Genomic DNA, 20,303 nt, shown 5'->3' on the forward strand with positions numbered 1-20,303 from the left:
TTATGGTGAAGATAAAGCTCCAGCATCTGAACTTGGAAGGCACATCCAAATCATAGCTGCTTGATTTACTTCTCAAAGCAGATGGCAAATTCTTTGGGATCAAACATCATGCTTCGTTTCTTTTTAATGCTATAGGTAGAGTTGTTTGACTAATGTTGGATAATTATTAGGGTATGAGACAAGCAACTTTTAATGTGGCTTATCAGTATAACAATACCTCTATGTCAGAAGATACTGTACAAATAAGAATCCTAATGTCAAAAGCAGAAATTTTCCTATCCTAATTATGGCTCAGAGATTTCTCATCACTCTTACTCCTGCTGGATCCAGTTTAGCACGTTAAAAATTCATTGGTGTGTGTGTGTGTGTGTGTGTGTATGTGTATGTGTAGCCTGATGTTTTAAATTTGGTTCTAAGTCATTAAACAAAATAAATGAAACTATTTCGAATTGGAAAAGGATGCTATTACTCAATTTTAGCTGTAGAACACCTTATAATAGTCTGAGGATCACTTTCATAAATCATCCAAACATCCCATAAATTTAAGAGTTCAGCATTAAATCATCCAAACATCTCATAAATTTAACAGTTTAGCATTCAAGCTATAGTCCACAGACAGTACTGTTTGCAAGAGCCATTCCTGAGAATTGCCCAGTGCTTAACTTTCTGAAAATAATAATCATTATAGAAAAACTAGAGAAGTACAGAAAAGCACAAGTAAGAAAGTAAACATCATTCATAATTCTGTCATTCAGAAATAGGTATTTTTACCATTATGGAATACACAGCCAATTCTGAAAAAAAATTATCCATTTATGTTCTATGCATTTAAAGTAAAAGACAAATAGTCCAATAATTACAAAAATGGGCAAGAAATCTAGGCATTTCATAAATGACTAATTTTAAGTGATCAATAAAATGCATTAGAAAAAAGAAAATGCAAATTAGTAATCTCAATATGCTTTTATATAATAAAAGAAACTCTTAATAATAAGACTGGCTCAGGTTAAATCCTCATCACTGCAAAGAAAGGAATTTTAAAAAAAATCAGATACAAGTAGGACTAATAACCTGGGATAGTGGAAAATCTCAAAGCGCTGAGGAGTATGGGCAGTGGAAAGTGATGTTTGATATTATCTACTAAAGTTGAAGATCTATGTCCCCCAGGAATGCACTCTAAATATTTACTCAGCAGACTGGTATGGAAGAATGTTCATAGCAGCATTAATTATTTATCAGTTACTAAGATGAATTGCTGCCAAATTACTGTCCACGTAAGTTATAGCAAACTGGATTCTAATCAGTCTTGTAAAAGAATGCTGATGCTCTCCGTTCTCAACATTAGCAATTGCCATGTGGTTTATCTTATCCAATTTCATTCATCATACTCTCATGTTTGTTGGCATTTGTGATTCCTTGACACCTAACAATGTTAAACATTTACAAGAATACATTAATTGAGCCAGGCACTGATGACTCACCCTTGTAATCCTAGCTCAGTAAGATCTCAGGATCACAGTTTGAAGCCAGCCTGGGCAGGAAAGTCCAGGAGACTCTTATCTCCAGGTAACCAGCAAATCAAGAAGTAGAGGTGTGGTTTGCTTGATGGTAGAACTCCAGCCTTGAGCCAAAATACTAAGGGGCAGAATCCAGGCGGCGCGGGCGCGTGCACGCGCACACACATGCGCACACCACTGTCGGCCATTGTAGTTTTTCTGGGAAGTAACTTTGGACACATAAAAAATTTAAATTTAAGAATGTGACTTAAATATTTCCTTGAGATTAATACTCCAGCAATTTCCTCAATCCCATGGGTGTTTTTGGTGAGAATGGTAAATGATATGGAGGAGAATTACATTTTCCTCACATAACATGGGAATTCGTTTCTTCCCATGGATCCTCCCAGTCCATTGCTGCTGTAAAATATTTAGTCCCATGTTTACCTGCCAAGGAGACTGTGTCATCAGTCTCCAGATGCAGGTCCCAGGAGTGAATGCCTGGGGGTTGTCCTGGGATGAGGCTGATCTATTGCACACAGATGGACTCCTGGATTTCCTCAAATGAGAGAAACTCGCCGGTATAACTTGATGTAGTAGAAACGGTGTTCATGTTCTCTCCTGAAAACGAAAAGGAATAAAAATAGAAAAGCGTGTTTGTGTGCATACATATATACATATGTATCCATATATATGCATACATATGCATATGTTATGCATATGCCTTTATATGTATGTGTACGTATGCCTTTATTTATGTATCATATACACACGTATACATATATACATATATGTAAAAGCAATACATTCGATAAAAGTAAAAATAATTACACCTAGGCCTTGAGTTCAAGCCCCATGACTGGCAAAGAAAATAATATTATAAAATTAAATTAACAAAATAAAAATGAAGCAAAAATTGTTCTTCAAATGAATATCTTTTAACTCAATAATTCCAAACTGAAGTAATTCCAAGTTTCTAGGACTTCTAGACATTTGTTTTAGTTAAAACATACACATACAACTAGAAACTTTATTTTTAAATGTAAAGATGTCTGTAATTTCATTTTTTCCCTTCCTATGTGGAGGAGAACCTAAAGTGCATGGTTTTTAAAATGGCATAGTTCTTAATTTAAAAAAAAAAATTGAAGCCAGTTTACCAAGAAATCAATGGTTCTTGTTTTATCTGTTATTTGCTAGACCCTGAGGATTTATCTTTTGAAATTCCTGATAACTCTGACTTTTGTTTCCTAGCTGGCTTATTGGTCCACTAAAACTTATTTCCTAAACTGGGAGATTTGGAGAGTGGGGGTAGGGGGTAGGAAAAGGAAAAATAAGACCCCTGGTCTCTTTTACATGCTGAACGTCTAAGAAAAAGTCGTTACATTTCCCATTATAGTGAAAAATCCTGCTGACTTAAAGTTAGCTAACTATCTAAACCAACCAAGAGCAAGCTGTATCTGTTGACATTTCCACTCTCCAGATATTGGTGGGGAAAACGTGGTTGACTGCAGAAAGCTGCCAGTACATAACACGTAAATTCTTCGTGATCCACTTTTCTGCTAACTCGGCTCTACTGTTTGGGTATGAGGTCCTTCCAATCTGTGTTTTCTTGATTGGGTGTGTGCAGGATTATTTTCTCACTTTAGAGGGTGGTGGTGTCACAAACTCCATTTAGAAGGTCCGACCCCATAAACCGTTATTTTTTTCCTCTTTGCCAATTTCCCCAGTGAAGTTTTCATTGTTGTTTTTGCAGATCCTGGGGCTTGAACTCTGGGCCTGGGCATTGTCCCTGAGTTCCTTTTGCTCAAGGCTAGTGCTTGACCACTTGAGCTATAAGCCACTTCCAGCTTTTTCGGTGATTAATTGGAGATAAGAGTGTCAGTACTTCCTGCCTGGGCTGGCTTCAAACCACTCTCCATCTCTCAGCCTCCTGAGTAGCTAAGAGTACAGGTATGAGCCACTGGCACACAGCTCCAGTGAAGTTTTGTCCCTCTGTACTAGTGATTTTTTTGGGGGGGGGTGTGAGGGTCTTATTCCCACTCTGACTGGAGTCTGAGGGTACCCTGCTCCCCTCTGCTTTCTTAAATCCCAACTGTAGAGAGTGAAGGCCCATTGCAGAATCTTTCATATACCCTTTGGGATTAGGTTTCTGTTTGCTTTCTTCCCCCTTTTGTTTAGATTCTCTTTCTTCCTTATATCGACTAACATTATTTTAATGGTTCATTTTTGGGGGAGACTAATTATACCCATGGTACATCTGCTCTCCCATTTGGAAATTTTCTGTGTGACAAGATTGGAAAATAATAGAAAACAGTTCACACAGCTGCCTTCGTTACCAAGACAACAAACCCATGAAGTGGCTGGTGACTTGGCTTGTCAGCTTTTCTAAACTACCTTCCAAATACGGTCATCTCCATCCTGAAGTCTGTGTATCTGTTTGGCATTAGGAGCTGAGAATTACTAGGTAAGGTTTATAGTATTGTGGTGGCTTAAATTCCCAACATACTTGACACTCCTGCACCATCCTTTTCTATGTGGGTGGATTCTAATCAGCTGAAATCCCTGGGACCCACATAAAACTGCTTTCCTCAAGAAGAATTTGTTTTACCTTCTTGTGTGTGTTCAGGGATGCTACTGACCTGGTACCGCTTTAACCCCTTTCAAAAAACTCTGCTTAATGTGGAGGGTCACACGTTTCCTTTCCAGACCTGTGATGAGCTCAGAGAATGCGGATCTTCCTGCGTCATCTTTAGTTCTACTTGCTAGTTTTATGGATTTTGAAGCTCTGTTGTTTGATGCATGCATATTTAGGATTGTTATGTCTTCTTAGAGAACTCACTCTATATAATTCTACAATGACCAAAATTGCAATGACCCTCTTCCTTCCTCCCATCTCCACTAACATTCTTTGCAAAGAAACCTACTTTGATGGTAATGTAGCCACTCTTTGCATAGTATATTTTTCCTACCATTTTTACTTTCAACTGATCTACATCTTTAATATTAGTTTAATGCAGAATACACATAATTTTTCTTGCTTAAAAATGCCAGTATGTCTAGTAACCTAAGCCTTAACACAAGTAATTTCATTCTGTGGAATTTAGAAAGAAACCTAAAACAAACAACATTTTTGCTAGCATTATTGATATAATTATTCGTAATTAGGTATATCAAAAATACTAAATTGATTGAAATTCTCAATATTGCCTCATGGATGATAGATCCTCAAAAAGTACCTACTACACAAATAGCTGAGTATATTTAGAATTACTTAGATTGAGGAAAATGTACTTATTGTATTGCTGAACTCTCTCTATGAAAGCCTAGTTGATAGAACTAATTGTGTTATCTCACCATTTCTATACTGTTTTTATTCTGAATGATAAGGGAGGGGATGATTGCCTCTGATGTTGCATGTTACTCAAAGCAGGCTGTGTTTTGAATAAGTATTGGCGCCTGAGGACTTGGAGGATTTGCATCAACCTTGGCCACTCACCCTCTTTCTCCTCACTCGGCTTCTGTTTGACACAGCGGGGAGACAACAGAAACTCAGATTGGCGGTCTTCACAGTATGGCCCACATGGTTTTTCAGAACCTGGCAGGTTATGAGAATCTACCTCAGTCATGGATTTACCAGGAGACTGTGAAGAGATTTTCACGCAACAAACACATCATAGATATAAATTCCTGAGGCCTGTTCCATTCAGAAATCTAGAAATCAGCCAAGTGCTGGTGGCTCATGCCTATAATCCTAGCTACTCAGGAGGGTGAGATCTAATAGTAGTTAGAAGTCAGGCCAGGCAAGAAAGTCCTTGAGACTTCTATCTACCAGAAAACCAGAAATGGCACTATGGCTCCAAGTGGTAGAGCACTAGCCTTGAGCAAAAGAGCCCAGGGGCAGTGTCCAGGCTCTGAATTTATGCCCCACAACAAACTCAAAAACAAAAAGATGAAGAGGAAATTTAGAAATGTTAGGATATATGAAATATATATATATATATATATATATATTTTTTTTTTTGCCAGTCCTGGGCCTTGGACTCAGGGCCTGAGCACTGTCCCTGGCTTCTTCCCGCTCAAGGCTAGCACTCTGCCACTTGAGCCACAGCGCCGCTTCTGGCCATTTTTCTGTATATGTGGTGCTGGGGAATCGAACCTAGGGCCTCGTGTATCCGAGGCAGGCACTCTTGCCACTAGGCCATATCCCCAGCCCTGAAATATATTTTTAATGAGAAAAAGGATTCTATTATTACACATTAATGGCTTTCTAAGAAATTTCCATTATGGAATTCAAGCCTACTCAAAAGTAGAGGAATGGCATAACAAACTGTGTTCTCAACCCCAAAACCTTTTGGCAATGTCATCTTAATTTACCTTCCAGCTTAACATTCTTTTCCCTCCAATTTCCTGAATAATGTTAAAGAAAGCCATGGTTATTAGATCGTTAAACCTATAAATACTTTAGTGAGTAAGTAAATCTTTTAAAAACTAATCCTTTCTCAGTCCTACACCCTATTAGATTAGGAAAATAAGATTAATGAGTTGCCCAAAGCCATATGATTGAGTTACTGCACTAGAATGAGAACTTGAGTCCTGTATCCTTTCCTTGTAACATGTTGTCTTTGAAAATTACCTTACTGTCTTAGTCAATTCAGGATACTATAACAAAATACCATGGGCTGCATAGCTTATAAAATACACACATTTCTCATATTTTGGTCTAACAAATCTAAGATCCAAGTGCCAGCAGATTTGGTCTCTGATGAGGTCTTGCTTTCTCAGTTTGTAGACAGTTCCTTGTAGTTCTCTCTTCACATAGAGAAAGGGGCAGGCACGCACCTATTGCTGTATCAGAAAGTTACTAGTCCCATTCACGAGGGCTCTACTCTGATGATGAGCTAATCTACAAGCACTGATGGCTCTCACTTGTAATCTATAATGTAGTTACTCGGGAAGCTGAGATCTAAGGATTGTGGGTCTAAGCCAGCCTGGGAAGACAAATCTGAGACTTATCTCCAATTATCCAGCAAAAATCTGGAACTAGAAGTATGGCTCAAGTGGTAGAGCACCAGCTATGAGTGGAAAAAAAAGAGGGAGAACTCCAGGTCCTGAGTTTACACGCCTCCCCCCTCCATCAAAGCAATTAGATTATCCACCAGTGTCTTAAATGAGAGTCATCTTGGAAGATATTAACAGATAAACTCCTGACTGAAACCCAATCCCAGAGGAATTAATCCCAGAAGGTTGGCTTGGAGCCAGGAGTGTGTTAAAACCAATTTACATCCATTTCTTGAAAAGCTAACTATTAAATTTCAGAGAACACTATGAGTTAATTACAGAAAAATCATTAAACATCAAGTTATATAAATGTACAATTCTATACATTACATTAGAAGCAAATATTATAAATATTCGAAACTGTACTCCTATTAACTTTACTGATCTTTACTGTTTTACTGATCTTTTCTGGTTTTAGGTTTTCTGGTGATATTGGAGTTTGAAATTAGGATCTTGGGATTCTTTTGTTTGGGCCATATCTTTTTTGCATTTAGGTTATTTTTCAGCTGGGATTTCAAACTCTTCTCCCCCTCCCCCTCCCCCTCCCAAGTAGCTAGAATTCCAAACTCAGCCACCACACTTAGTGTGTTGTCTGTATTCTAGAGTTCACGCCTGTTCATGCCTATGTTCTGGAACTCCTACATGTGGTATGCCTCATGAGGTGTACCTCATCTCAACTCCGCATTCAGTAGGAGCTCCATGTTGGCCAAGTGGGAAATGTATACTGTGAACATTGACAATGACAAACCATGCTTGATTTCTGGCTTTGTTGATTGTCTAGACATTGACAAAGAAATGTTAATCACGTAAGTTAAAGCATATCATTTTTGTGGCTATTACATTATGAATAGTAAAAAACATTGAGAACATATTCTTCTACAAACTATCACCAAATTCAGCAGAGAAGTCTCTCACATCATTAATAAACAATGCAACCAATAAATAATGCCTCATTTTGGTTTACATATCCATACAAAATTATTTTTTATTTTTATTTTTTTGGCCAGTCCTGGGCCTTGAACTCAGGGCCTGAGCACTACTGTCCCTGGCTCCTTTTTGCTCAAGGCTAGCACTCTGCCACTTGAGCCACAGCGCCACTTCTGGCCGTTTTCTGTATATGTGGTGCTGGGGAATCGAACCCAGGTCCTCATGTATACAAGGCAAGCACTCTTGCCACTAGGCCATATCCCCAGCCCTCCATACAAAATTATTAAGGAAAATTCATATTGTTCCTCAGTTGCAAGCATAGGTATAACAAGAGTGTTTCGCAAAGTCAACAAAAGCATTCTACGTGCTTTATGATATAGAAGATGATATGTTACATATAATAATTTGTAGATTGTGTCTGATACATCATATTCATGAGCAAAATATGTGATACACATATAAGTATTTACCTTTATTATGGGGAGGCTGATAGTTACATGTTGTCCTGCATCTTTCTAGGTAAAACACTGGAATTTTCATTTCTAATGACCATTCAGATATTTGTAGATGTACTAATTTGGAGAACCAATGTATTAGACTTTGAGCAGAAAGATGAGGATAATTTAATTTACTCTCCAAAACTTCTTCCTGATAAAGAAGTTGTCCATTGAAAAGTTGGAGCCCGTTTTTGAATTTTAATCTAAAAATTTTGTAGAGTATAATTAACATATAATAAATGGCATGTTTTTAAAGTATGCAAATTGCTGATTTTTGGCACACAGATACATTTGTAAAATTATCACCCAATCAAGATTGTGAACTTATCCATCACCCTAAAAGTTTTATCCTGCATTGTGGTAATTTTCCTCTTTCTCATGCTGAATACCCTATACCTGAGTGACTGATGACCTATTTTCTGTTATTGTGCACATTTGCATTTTCTAGAGTTTTATTACATGAAAATTCGCAGTATATACTCTAGTAAAGTATCTTTCATTCAGCATAATTGTTTTGAGATTTATTGATGTTGCCTAGTGTCTGGTTCTCTTTCTTTCTTTCTTTCTTTCTTTCTTTTTTTGCCCAGTAAGTACTCTTATGTAGATAGAAATACTATGAATATTTAAAATGTATTCAACTGCCAAGGACATTTGGGCTGCTTTGTTTTTGTCTATTACGAAGAGCACCACTTGAACATTTTTATACAAAATTTTGGGTGAATATACATTTTCTTGTATGCAAGTATTTAGAAATGGAATGATTGGATCAGACGAATGAGTATTTCATGTTCAGTTCTTTTTAAACTAACTTCCTATTTTCCAAAGTAGTAGAGTTAATTTTCCCTTCCTTCCTTCTTCATTTCCTCCTTTCCTTCTTTCCACTCTCCCTCTCCCTACTTCCCTCCCTCCTTCCTTTCTCTCTCTCTCTCTCTTTCTTTCTTTCTTTCTTTCTTTCTTTCTTTCTTTCTTTCTTTCTTTCTTTCTTTCTCTCTTTCTCTCTTTCTTCCTTCCTGTAGTACAAGATTTTCCTTGGTGCACTCTATTCTACCAATACAGCACACCTCCATTTACATTCTTTGATCAGTTATTTAACATTTTTTTACTGGGAGTGGAAAGAAACTTGTTTGGAACAAGCGGTATAGAGAGACTGTCACCTCATTTGCTGCATTGGTCAATGATGAATTTGTTTTCCATTTTTCTGCAATTCTTGATTGCATTTCCATTTTCTTTTGTGATTTTCTGAGCGAGACATATTAGGAAATACATTAAATGGTTTTAAATTTTAGTATCCATTCACTTCAGTAAGCATTATGCCACACATCGTTTGGTTTTAGGATTTCAGCTGGGGTGTGGCACATGCGGTAGAGCACTTGCCAGAATTTCAGCTGACAGCAAGTAGCAAGTAGTTACTATTTAGCACAAGCATATATATTGCCAAATTACTCATCAGAGATATGTGTGTGTGTGTACATGTGCAAGTGTGTCCGTGGTATTCCCCAGTTTGAGAATGCTTATTTCAGAAATGTGTAAGAATGAGATCAATTACATTTTATTCAAGCTAACCAAGGCAAAATTTCCAATTTATTGTAATGGGGTGCCAGTCTTCTCTTATAAATCATTGCTTTAAGAAGCTGCCTGGCTGGCCTCTCAATTTATCTGGAACTGAGTGGGGCCTTTGATGAAGGAGAACCTAAAAGAACTAAGTCTTGGGAGGGCTGTTATTATATTAGTAGATGTTACTAAAACACCTGTTCAAAATAGCATGGCTGTAGTGAACCTCTAATTAATTGTATCTAGAAAGTCAGAGATGCATCAAGTCTGTGCCAGAACATGGCTGTGGGGAACTCATGACTAGAGAACGTCATCCGCATTCAGCCAACTTCTTCTGAACTGCTTTGGGATACAGCTCCACTGCCGAGGTCTCACAATGGGTTGTTGGGTGACAAGACTAGAAGAGAGGAGGAGACTTGCTCATGCCAACACTGGCTGGAGCTTCTGATAGACTTGCGGGTGGGGGTAGCTCCGGTTGCCTCTTCTCTCTCTGAGGAAAGAGGCAAATAGTGAATGAATAGGTTCCAGTTCTTTGACAAATCTGCAATGAGGTATTAGTAAATATTTATTTTGTTATTTTATCTGTCATCGTATTATATTGAAAATAACATTCAACTATACATCTAGTGATGGGACTTAAAACCCACCTCCTCCCACCCCTCCCCCCGTTTGTCCTAGGCTTTATTCTCCTAAGGATGACAGAAGTCTTCAAAAAGCCCTTTATCAGTGTGTGTTTTTCTGCCTAATCAAGATAAAAGCCGTCTGTGAAGGGAAGCCCTGTTTATAGATCCAGAGACTGAGACTGGTAAACTTCCAAGTTGCCAGTGAAAAAGGATGAGGAAGGAAAAGTCTCTGCTCTTTGGGAGGGAAGAGACACAAATGCTCCTCTATGTGGTTATATAAAAGCTATTGGTATGATTCTAGTTCTTGCTTTAAGAAATGGGGTCTACGCTAGTGTCATGGATCATCACTTCAAAGCGCAATACACAGGACAATAGGACTGGAAAACATGGCCAATTCCTGAAGAAGGTGATTCATTCATTAAAACTGTGTTTAACTTTTCATCGTCATGTAGGCATCCAGAACATACCAAAACCCAGAGGTGCTCAGATCCCTTCTGTATTTCCATGGAACCTGGGCATATCCTCCTATGTGCTTTAAATCAATAGATGACTGACCGTACCCAATGCAGTAACAATGCTTTGTACATTATCATGCTATTGTGTGGCTTTGGAAATAGGAGCAGAAGTCTATACATGTTCAGCAAGACACAATAGTTTTGGAATAGTTTCCATCTGAAGTTAGTTGAACTTATGAACCTGCAACTCACCTATGTGGAGGCCCACTGTCATTAGTACCACTCCTTACTGGTGATGCTCAGGTTATATTTAGAGCACCAGGAAGAGCACAGGAGAGCACTGGATTGGAAAGCAGGTGGGCCAGGCCCTCATTCTGAGTTTACCTTTTTCTCAGAGGAGAGTATTAGAGTTTCATGCTTCCTAGATTTTCTATGGTCAAGAACCTCTTTTTTTTTATTTTTTATTTTTTTTTACCAGTCCTGGGGCTTGGACTCAGGGCCTGAGCACTGTCCCTGGCTTCTTTTTGCTCAAGGCTAGCACTCTGCCACTGAGCCACAGCGCCACTTCTGGCCATTTTCTGTATATGTGGTGCTGGGGAATTGAACCCAGGGCCTCATGTATAGGAGGCAAGCACTCTTGCCACTAGGCCATATCCCCAGCCTGTCTTTTTTTTTTTTAATTTTTGCCCTGTACATACAATGTTCTGAAAGATTTTCTTAGCTATAATTAAAATAAGATCGGTGGCTCTAAGATAGGGTAAGCCTAGGGGCATTCTTGTAAAGAAGGAAACTGGCTTTGGTATGAATTCTGGCCCCATGGCTTACCGGTTGCTGACTTTGGGAGAACTATGTGATCTCTTTGGGGCTCAGGTTCTTTATAAGCTGTGGCAAGTACATTAATGGATATATGGCCTAGAGCAGTGGCTGGAATAGGTTTAAAGTCACAGTCATAAAAAATTTTAAATTGTTATTAGAAAGGTAGTATACAGAGAGGTTACAGTTACATGAGTCAGGTAAAGAGTACCTTTGTTTTTGGACAATGTCATCCCTTCCCTCACTCTCTTCCAAAAGTCAAAATCTTTTTATGGTGACAATAGTAATAATTGTTGTTGTTGATGATGATGATGATGATGATGATGATGATGATGATGATGATTGAAGCTATCCAGGTAGAAGGCTGGCTTCTTTGGAGTTGACTAGAACCATCATACCTCAAAGGTTACAGTAAGCTGTTGATCTGAGTAGTGATGTATGGGCCAAAGGGATTTGGAGCGCAAGTGGCACAATGTTTCAGGTGCAGAGGTCTGTGTTAATTTTTCTAGATGGTCAAGATCAGAGCAGGATTCAGAAACAGAGCAGTATAGCCGGTGGAGGAAGTGAAACCTGAATAGAAGCCAAGATAACAGGGCTGAAGTCCAGGCTTCAACTGAGAGATATTTCCCAGAGGGAGAGTGAGACCTGCAGGAAGCCAAGCCCATCATTAATGCTACCTGAGACACAGAGAGGGTTAAGGGGGAGCTGCAGCTGGTGGCACGCAGAGACTCAGGGCAGGTCTAGGCTGGGGGAACCACACCCTGCTTCATGATGGGGTGATGGTTCCCAACAGATGGCCCAAAGTCTTGGAACAAACGCTGGGATTGTGTCTTCAAGTGGGAGGTCTTGAGAGCCTGAAGGGGTGAGAAGAAAAGTGGCTTGCTAAAGGGATGGATTCATCGCATTCATCACATTTCTCTTCTTTTCTTGGGGTGGGAGTGAGGCGCAGACCTGGGGCTTGAACTTAGTGTCTGGGCATTGTCCCTTAGCTTTTGCACTCAATGCTGGTACACTGCCTCTTGAGCCACACCTACCCTTCTGGATTTGTGGTAGTTAATTGGAGATCAGAATCTCATGGACATTCCTGCCTGGGCTGACTTTGATCCTTGATCCTCAGCTCTCAGCCTCCTAAGTAGCTAGGATTACAGATTTGAGCCAACAGTACCTAGCTCTACTTCTAATTGATAGACCTCTCCTCTGGGAGATTGATAAAGGTTCAGCCATTTGTCACTTTAATTCTCCTGTTGGCTTAAGCCACTCATGATTTATTTTCTTATTCCCTCCTATATCAATAGCATTTCTGATCACCATTTAGGGACTCATGGGAGCCTTATAGAGATCAGCCCTGAATAACATTAAAGTTCTTTCAGCAAGAAAGAAAATCCTGATTAAGCAGCCAGCAGTATATTCTCACATTCATACATTACCACTCTACTAATATCTGTGTAAGAAAGTTTTTATCTGTCAATCAGAGACTCCCAATAGTCTACATTCGGAACACTGCTGGACTCTTGTCTGTCTCCTTGCATGTCTTTTATGTTATGGTCATTGGATCACTATGTTTAAGTATTGCATCTAACTCTTTGTTAGTAGTGGTGGTGGTAGTTGATAGTAGGGCTTAAACGCAGGGCCTTACACTTGCTAAGCAAGCATTCTATCACCCCCCGCCCCCGCCTATTTTGCTTTAGTTTATTTTTTTCAGATGGGATCTCAAGCTTTTGCCATAGACCAACCTCAGACTATAACCCATCTAAGTCCATATTTTGAGTTAAAGGGATTACAAGCATGAGCCACCGGCCTGGCCTCGTCCCGCTAAGCTCAGTGTTCTCTCCTAGATTGGAAGTTCCTTAGTAAGGCTGCTATTTAGTCACTTTTGGTGTGCCCGCCGTGCTTGGCACACAGGAATTGCTTCAGTTGCTTTGATTGTGTCTACAGAAAGTTGGTCATGGGGCTGGGAATATGGCCTAGTGGCAAGAGTGCTTGACTCGTATACATGAAGCCCTGGGTTCGATCCCCCAGCACCACATATATAGAAAACGGCCAGAAGTGGCGCTGTGGCTCAAGTGGCAGAGTGCTATCCTCCAGCAAAAAGAAGCCAGGGACAGTGCTCAGGCCCTGAGTTCAAAGCCCAGCACTGACAAAAAGCAACAACAACAACAACAAAAAAACCCCACAACAAAACAAAACAGAAAGTTGGTCATGGTTTTTGAAGCCAAGGAATCTTCCTGTTTGAAGGCAAAATCCTCCTCAGACTTGTGTGTGTGTGTGTGTGTGTGTGTGTGTGTGTGTATGTTACAAGTACCATGAATCCCTTTTACACAGTGGCCTTGGACAAACAGGAAAATAGGTAATAAAATGTCCTTGTTTTTGCCATTAGTTAAGCTTATTTTCCACATCATCATCTTTACATTTCTACAACTTAGTTTTGGTGATTATCCCACTTGTTATTGGTCCCTAGGCATTTTTGGGGGGAGGGAGGGAGGACAGAGGGGCTATTGATTCCAATTGTTTTCACCTTTCCATTCTCCAAACCATTTCCCCTATTTTTGAATCAATATTTTGTACACCAGCTCTTCTAATATCTCCAAGTATACCTCTATGCATCCTGCTTGTACTCTTGATAATAAAGCTTCTTATGAAAATGTGTGTCATTGGGGCTGGGGATATAGCCTAGTGGCAAGAGTGCCTGCCTCGGATACACGAGGCCCTAGGTTCGATTCCCCAGCACCACATATACAGAAAATGGCCAGAAGCGGCGCTGTGGCTCAAGTGGCAGAGTGCTAGCCTTGAGCGGGAAGAAGCCAGGGACAGTGCTCAGGCCCTGAGTTCAAAGGCCCAGGACTGGCAAAAAAAAAAAAAAAAGAAAAAAAAAAGAAAATGTGTGTCATTGAAACACATCCTTGTATTAGTGGAGGACATATGAATAGTATTAGAGGGTATAAAGAACTTTCCTGAAAGTGGGACAGGACTTGGCGGATATTGACTTAAATCATAATAATTATTTAAGATGAAATAATGCTAGGAAAGATGATGATAATTTAAAAAGCCCATCCACCATAATTAAAAAACGAAAGGTGGAGATCCCCCTCTTATTAAAGTTAGAGGTTCTTTAAGAAATAGAGACTAGAGTTATCACAAGGAAAAAAAATATTTATTTTGCCAGTCATGGAGCTTGAACTCAGGGCCTGAGCACTGTCCCTGGCTTCTTTTTGCTCAAGACTAGCACTCTACCACCTGAGCCATAGCACCACTTCTGGCTTTTTCCATATATGTGGTGCTGAGGAGTCAAACCCAGGGCTTTATGTATATGAGGCAAGCACTCTACCACTAGGCCATATTCCCAGGCCCACAAGAGAAACATTTAAGAACAGTGTTGTAAGTCATATATAAAGGATTGGGTGAACTCAATCTGTATATTGGTGAATTCACACAAAGAAGGTGGTGAGCATCTCTGTGCTTATCTATTTGAATTTTATGTCACAGGAATGTAGGCCAGAAGTGGACCAGTCCTTGACTAATCACTTGTCTTCTTTTTCTGACGATCCCTTGTCACCCTTTTTCCTCCTATAGATGGAGGGAGTGGGAAGTTCAGTACAGAGAAGCAGCATGGGAAAGCCAGTCTCGTGATGCTGGACTATGCTGTTGGAAGTGTTGCAGCAGGGAACACTTGAAGAAGCAAGCTTGGTAGTGGAGCTATGTGAGGTGCCACTCCTCCTGTCGCTCCTCCTCCATAGGCCTAAGGAGAAAAGGCATGAATAGAGAGAGGGAAAGTTTGAACATAGCTGAAAACAACTCACTCATTGTGATGCTTGTATTTACAGATGTTAATGTAAGAAGGCATTCCTTCTCCAGCTCTATTATGTTTGGGTTACAATAGTTTTGAACATGTAGGTTCGTTTGTGCCCCTCCACCAAGCTTTTTTTGTCAAGCATGACTCTAAAATTTATTTAGAAATACCTTCCACACTTTCAAGTATCCTTCAGTAGACTGTACAGCATATAATCAGCTACTATTTTGATGAATGGCTACCCACAGCAGGACTGTCTGGCTGGTCTCTAATCTTTGTACAACAAATGACCTGCCCGGGTCTACACCACAGGTGTGCTATGATCTGAGAAATCTTATAACCTTGATTAGTAGCATCAACAACCCTTGAGTGTGTCTTCTAGCAAGTAAAGTGACTGAGCTTTAATGAATGGATTTCACAAGTGTCATGGCTCTGGGACCAGGCTCTCAGAGATCCTGAGGAAGTTGAGTCTGACTTGAACTCAGTGCAACATTTCTGCATTGAGAAACAAGTTATTGAAGATATCATATGTATTATACCTTTTATAAATGTAAAACTGGGCCACCACATACTATTTTGGAATCTTTTTTTTTTTTTGAGTACTGGCATCTTGACTTCACTTATTTCTAGAACTTTCTATTTGTTTTCTTCCTGTTACCATATCATTAGCATTACATTATGTCCTTGGTAATTCTTTTTTATTGTAAGTTTTAAGTTATTCTTATAAAGGTAATGTACAGAACCATTTTAGTTGCATAAGTCAGGTGATAAGTATACTTGTTTCTTGACGGTGTCAGATCTTTCCTCACTCTTTCCCAGTTTATTCCATCCTTGGTAATTCCAGTGAAATATTTCAATTCCTAAATCATGTTTATGAAAAAAAAATGTTTAAACAAGCAACATGCCTTACAAGGTAAAAATCCACAAGAGAACATCTTAATTTTGAGTAAACTTAACAATTGGATGAAGCTCAGTGCAAAGGTGCATGCTTGCAATTTCAGCACCCAGGGTTGAGAATTGGTTCAACCTGGTGATTCGTGGCCTTGTCCTCAGGGCCGGCAGGGTCCTGGCCTTCTGCAGGTTTCACTGCACAGAGCTGCTGGGCTGGTGGCTCTTTTCTCTATATCTGCTGCTGCCTCTCTCGTTGAAGATGGAGACTAAGCACAGTTCCAACACAGCTCAGTAACAGAACTCCTTGCTGGGTCCTCCTAAAGCGTTCTTTCTGGTTGATGAAATGTGGTTTTATTTCCCCCTCAATTGTCATATGATTTAGTTTCTATCACTTTGGCAACTCATATCTTTCATATAATAGTGTTCACACGCATTGAGGTGCACCCACCCCTATTTAGAATTAGCTTAAGGACTTGGTATAAATTGATATGTACTCATATGCATGATGCGTTTGATGCGTTGATTGCTACGCTGACCTGTTTGGCGTGCAAACGGGCAACATTTGGAAGTGGTCACGTCAGGATACTCTCAGCATCCGTGAAGAAAATGTACTCTGGCGTGGTGGTGGTGGGGGTGGGGGTGTCTGGAGGTGGTCCGCAGGTGTTCGTGTTGGGCTCCTCTCGCCCCTGGTCCTGTCCCTGCTCTTCCCGGGTCTCTCAGTTCGCTCCAGGGCCCCCGGGTGTCCACCAGGGGTCTCTGCAGACATCGCTTCCCTCCGGTGAGGGCTCAGAGTTAAAGAGGTTTCTGACCTTAGCCGCGCATAGAGGCTGTGGAAGGCAGGCGAGCTCACCGCGCGGGGAGGCCAAGGCAGCAGCTACGGAATTAATTCCCCCAAGTGTCATTGACAAAGTTTGTGGGCGCCGCTCGGCCCGGGGTGGCGAGGTCGAAGGAAGCCGAGGAGGTAGGCGTGTGTGTGTGTGTTTGGGGGGGGGGGGGGGGTTGAGCAACTGTCTGGGGAGATCAAGGAGCGCCGATGTGGAGGGTAGACCCGGGGTTAGACCTCTGTTCCCCCGGGCCCGGGACGCGCCCAGTCCGAACCCCCCTTTCTTTTCCCGTCTCGGGGATCGCCGTGCCCGCGCGGCTCCGGGAACCCTGGAAAGCGCCGGGGTCTCGCGGCGTGGTCCCCGCCGGGGTGCCGGGCGCCCCACTCCGATCACGGGGTGCAGGGGACGCACTGCAGAGGGTGAGGCCGGAGGGTGGGCGCGACCCCATCCCGGCGGCTCGGTCCCCGAGGCGGGCGGCGACGGCGGCGGGCGCTGGGCTTGGCGGCGGTTCAGCCCGCGCGTCCGCCCGCCCGCCCGCCGGAGCCAACGCCGCTCCCCGCCCCCCGGGTCCCTGGAGGCTCCGCGGCTGCCGGAGCGGGAGGTGGAGCCGAGCCGGGCCGCGCAGGAGGGAAAGTTGCGCGGCGGCGGCGGCGGCGGGAGCGCGGGCCGGGCAGCGCGGAGGGCGCCTGGGGTGAGTCGGGTCCCCTCCCCGGGGCGCGCCGGGTGCGGAGCGCCGCGCGGGGGCGTCCCCGGCGCCGTGCCTTCCGCGCGCGCGTGGGTGCCCGGCGCGCCCCAGCTGCGACCTCGCCCCGCTCGGGGTGGCTCCTCGGCGGCTTCCACGCTGCGGCGCCCGGCGCCTTTCCTCCCCGCGATCGCTGTCCTCAGGGGGCTCCCCAGCCCTCGGCCCTGGGCAGGGGTTCCGCGTCGCCCTGCCGGGCCGGGAACCGCTCGGGCTGCGCCTTCAGGTGGACGTTACAGCACGCGGAGGAGGCTGGAGAGCCGGGGCGCCCGGCTGCCTGGCCGCCGGGGTCCGGGGGCTGCTTCGCCAGCGTTGGCCGTGGCACTTGGCTGCTTTAATTACTTTTCTCAGGGTGTGTGGTGTGGAGGGGGGGGTGTTGGGGGGGGGAGTAGCTTCTACACGTGCCCGCGCCCCTACTTTGCTGCCATTGTTTTATTTTGGTTGTGACGGGGAAGCTGTCGAAGGGCAGCGAGCCCTTCGGCCCCGGTGAGCCTGTCCGCGCCCCGAGATCGAGGCACACCCCAAAAAGTGTGCGCCGGATCGGTGCAATCTCCACGGCATGGTCTTGGAGTGGGGGCCGGGGGTTCGGAGGGTGGGAGGATGGTTGGGTAGGGGGCGGGGGCTCGGAAAGCCGTACCCGCCAAGGCAAAGTTGGGTTTCTGCTCCATTTCCTGCACCTGCACCGGGTCCTGACTTTGAACTTATCTTTGCATCGGGAGCCGAGAAAGAAGGGTGGGAGAGGAAAGATAAGAACAATACAGCGCTCGCCAAAAACAGCCAGCCTTCGCAAATACTAATAAACACACCACAGAGTGCTTTCTGTTCGCAAACTCCACTGTCCTTCCCGGTGCAATGGCTCCGTGCAGTTTTTTTAAACGTCGGTGTCGTCAGGGTTGGTCTCACGTCGTGAACGATAAGGTTAAGGAACTGCTGTTTTCTGTACCGACTTGAAAATGGAACGTGTTTAATTCTTCAGGGGTTTTGGTTAACGAGAGTCCCCGCGTGAAAGTCACCGCGCTGAGGGCGGCCGTGGTCGGGTTTGGTAATGGGGAAAGACGTCCCTCCAAACTTGGGTAGAGACGCAGAGGGCAGGCTTGTGCAGGTCACTAAGAGTGCAGTGCAGAACGCCCCAAGGTACCACTCATTGCGAGCCCCAGAAAAAGCCACTGCTGGATAAACAAGGGAGGAGCCATGCCCAATAAACCGTCACGCAGGATGGACTCCAAAGAACACAGGGTGGGCACACTTTAATTACGTGCACCCTTGTTTTAAGCCTCCTGTCTATTTGTGAACTGCACGAGTGGGTCGTAGGGTGTGATCTACACTTTGGAATTCCTCCACGGACACTGGGAGTGGAAGGCACAGTGTGTTTTGCCAGTGGCAGACACCCGGGCTCCCAGCAATCGGGTTCTAAGATGCACGAAGCCCATTGTACAACCTGGAAGAAGAATCAGTCATTCTAGTGCGTAGCACATGCTTTGTGACTCTCTTGCCTTTGCCTTTCTTTAGCTTCCAGGAAATCTCCCAAATCTAGCATGTATCAACGTTTAAAAGAACTGCAGTTGTTTCTTATATTTATGATCTCACTTTTCATCCGTCCACCCATCCTGTATTGAAGAGCCACAGATGTCTCTCATGGATGTCTGAAAATGAGAAGCCACTCTGGGGATGGTGGTATGGAAGATTTCTGGGGTTTCCTGTCGGTAAAATTCCATCATCCGGTCCTCTAATGATGAATTGGACTGTCCAGTCTTCATGTTTTCCCCACTGCAGTAGCAATGAGATGCTATTACCTAGAAAAGAAACCACAGCGTGTTTCACTGGGTTTCTTAGATCTTCTGCTTCCTCCTCGTCCAATGCAGTGGCTTCATGAGGACTTAATAACTGTTTGTGGATGTGAAATTCACAATGAAATGAAGTTATTCTTCAGGTCACATCATCCTTTTTTTTTTATTTTTGTATTTCAACCAAAGGGCCTTGGGATGGCAAAGGATAGCCCGCCTGTACATCAGGACTAGCAGGTATTAAAGAGGATAAGCGGAGGTAGACTTTATTACCTATTGATTTTGCCCTGATGATGAAACAGCCTTGGAAGACCGGTCAAGCCAAGGTGGTAGGCTCGCCACTAGGGGCCTCCTCTGCATAGTGCATCACTCCGGGCCGTCATTTGTTACCACCCTGTCTTTGGAGGCAGAAGAGACATTTAAGTTCCTGCTTCTTCTCGACATAGAATACTGTGCTACATAAGGGTATCCTTGACAAGCATTACCAAGGCCCTAAAATTAATGAAAGTGGTCTTGGATGGATGCAGTGTGGCTCTTAAATAACTAAATGTTCAAAGGAGATTTTTAAGAATGGGGCCTTTTCAATTTGTGTGTGTTAATAATTGATTATCTCTGTATTTTAACAACCTAAGAAAATCAAATCTGTGATTTTGGTCTACTATTTAAAAGCGTTTTTGTTTTTGTCTGTGTTTCTTTGGTGGAGCTTATTACTTTTTAAAATGTGCTTGAAATTGCTTTATCTCAGCTGGGTGCCTATAATACTAGTTACTGAGGAGGCTGAGACCTGAGGATCGTGGTTTGAAGCCAGCTGGGGCAGGAAAGTCCATGACTCTCTAATTTCCAAAAGAACTGGAAGTG

At 42.8% G+C, this 20,303-nt stretch overlaps 1 protein-coding gene across 2 annotated transcripts in view; it reads left to right on the top strand.

Annotated features, from left to right (window-relative positions):
• Positions 1-16,965: 16,965 nt before the first annotated feature.
• Csgalnact1 (chondroitin sulfate N-acetylgalactosaminyltransferase 1) overlaps positions 16,966-20,303 on the top strand; it is a 211,257-nt gene continuing 207,919 nt past the window's right edge. Inside the window, exon 1 of one of the 2 annotated variants that reach the window (XM_048330335.1) lies at positions 16,966-17,059. The gene's annotated coding sequence lies outside the window, so the exon portion shown is untranslated. Of the gene's footprint in view, positions 17,060-17,580; positions 17,614-20,303 lie in introns of those variants that run through there. The other variant, XM_048330336.1, reaches the window with a different exon arrangement.

This window comes from Perognathus longimembris, chromosome 21, assembly GCF_023159225.1.
Source record: "Perognathus longimembris pacificus isolate PPM17 chromosome 21, ASM2315922v1, whole genome shotgun sequence".
Taxonomy (NCBI): Eukaryota; Metazoa; Chordata; class Mammalia; order Rodentia; family Heteromyidae; genus Perognathus; species Perognathus longimembris.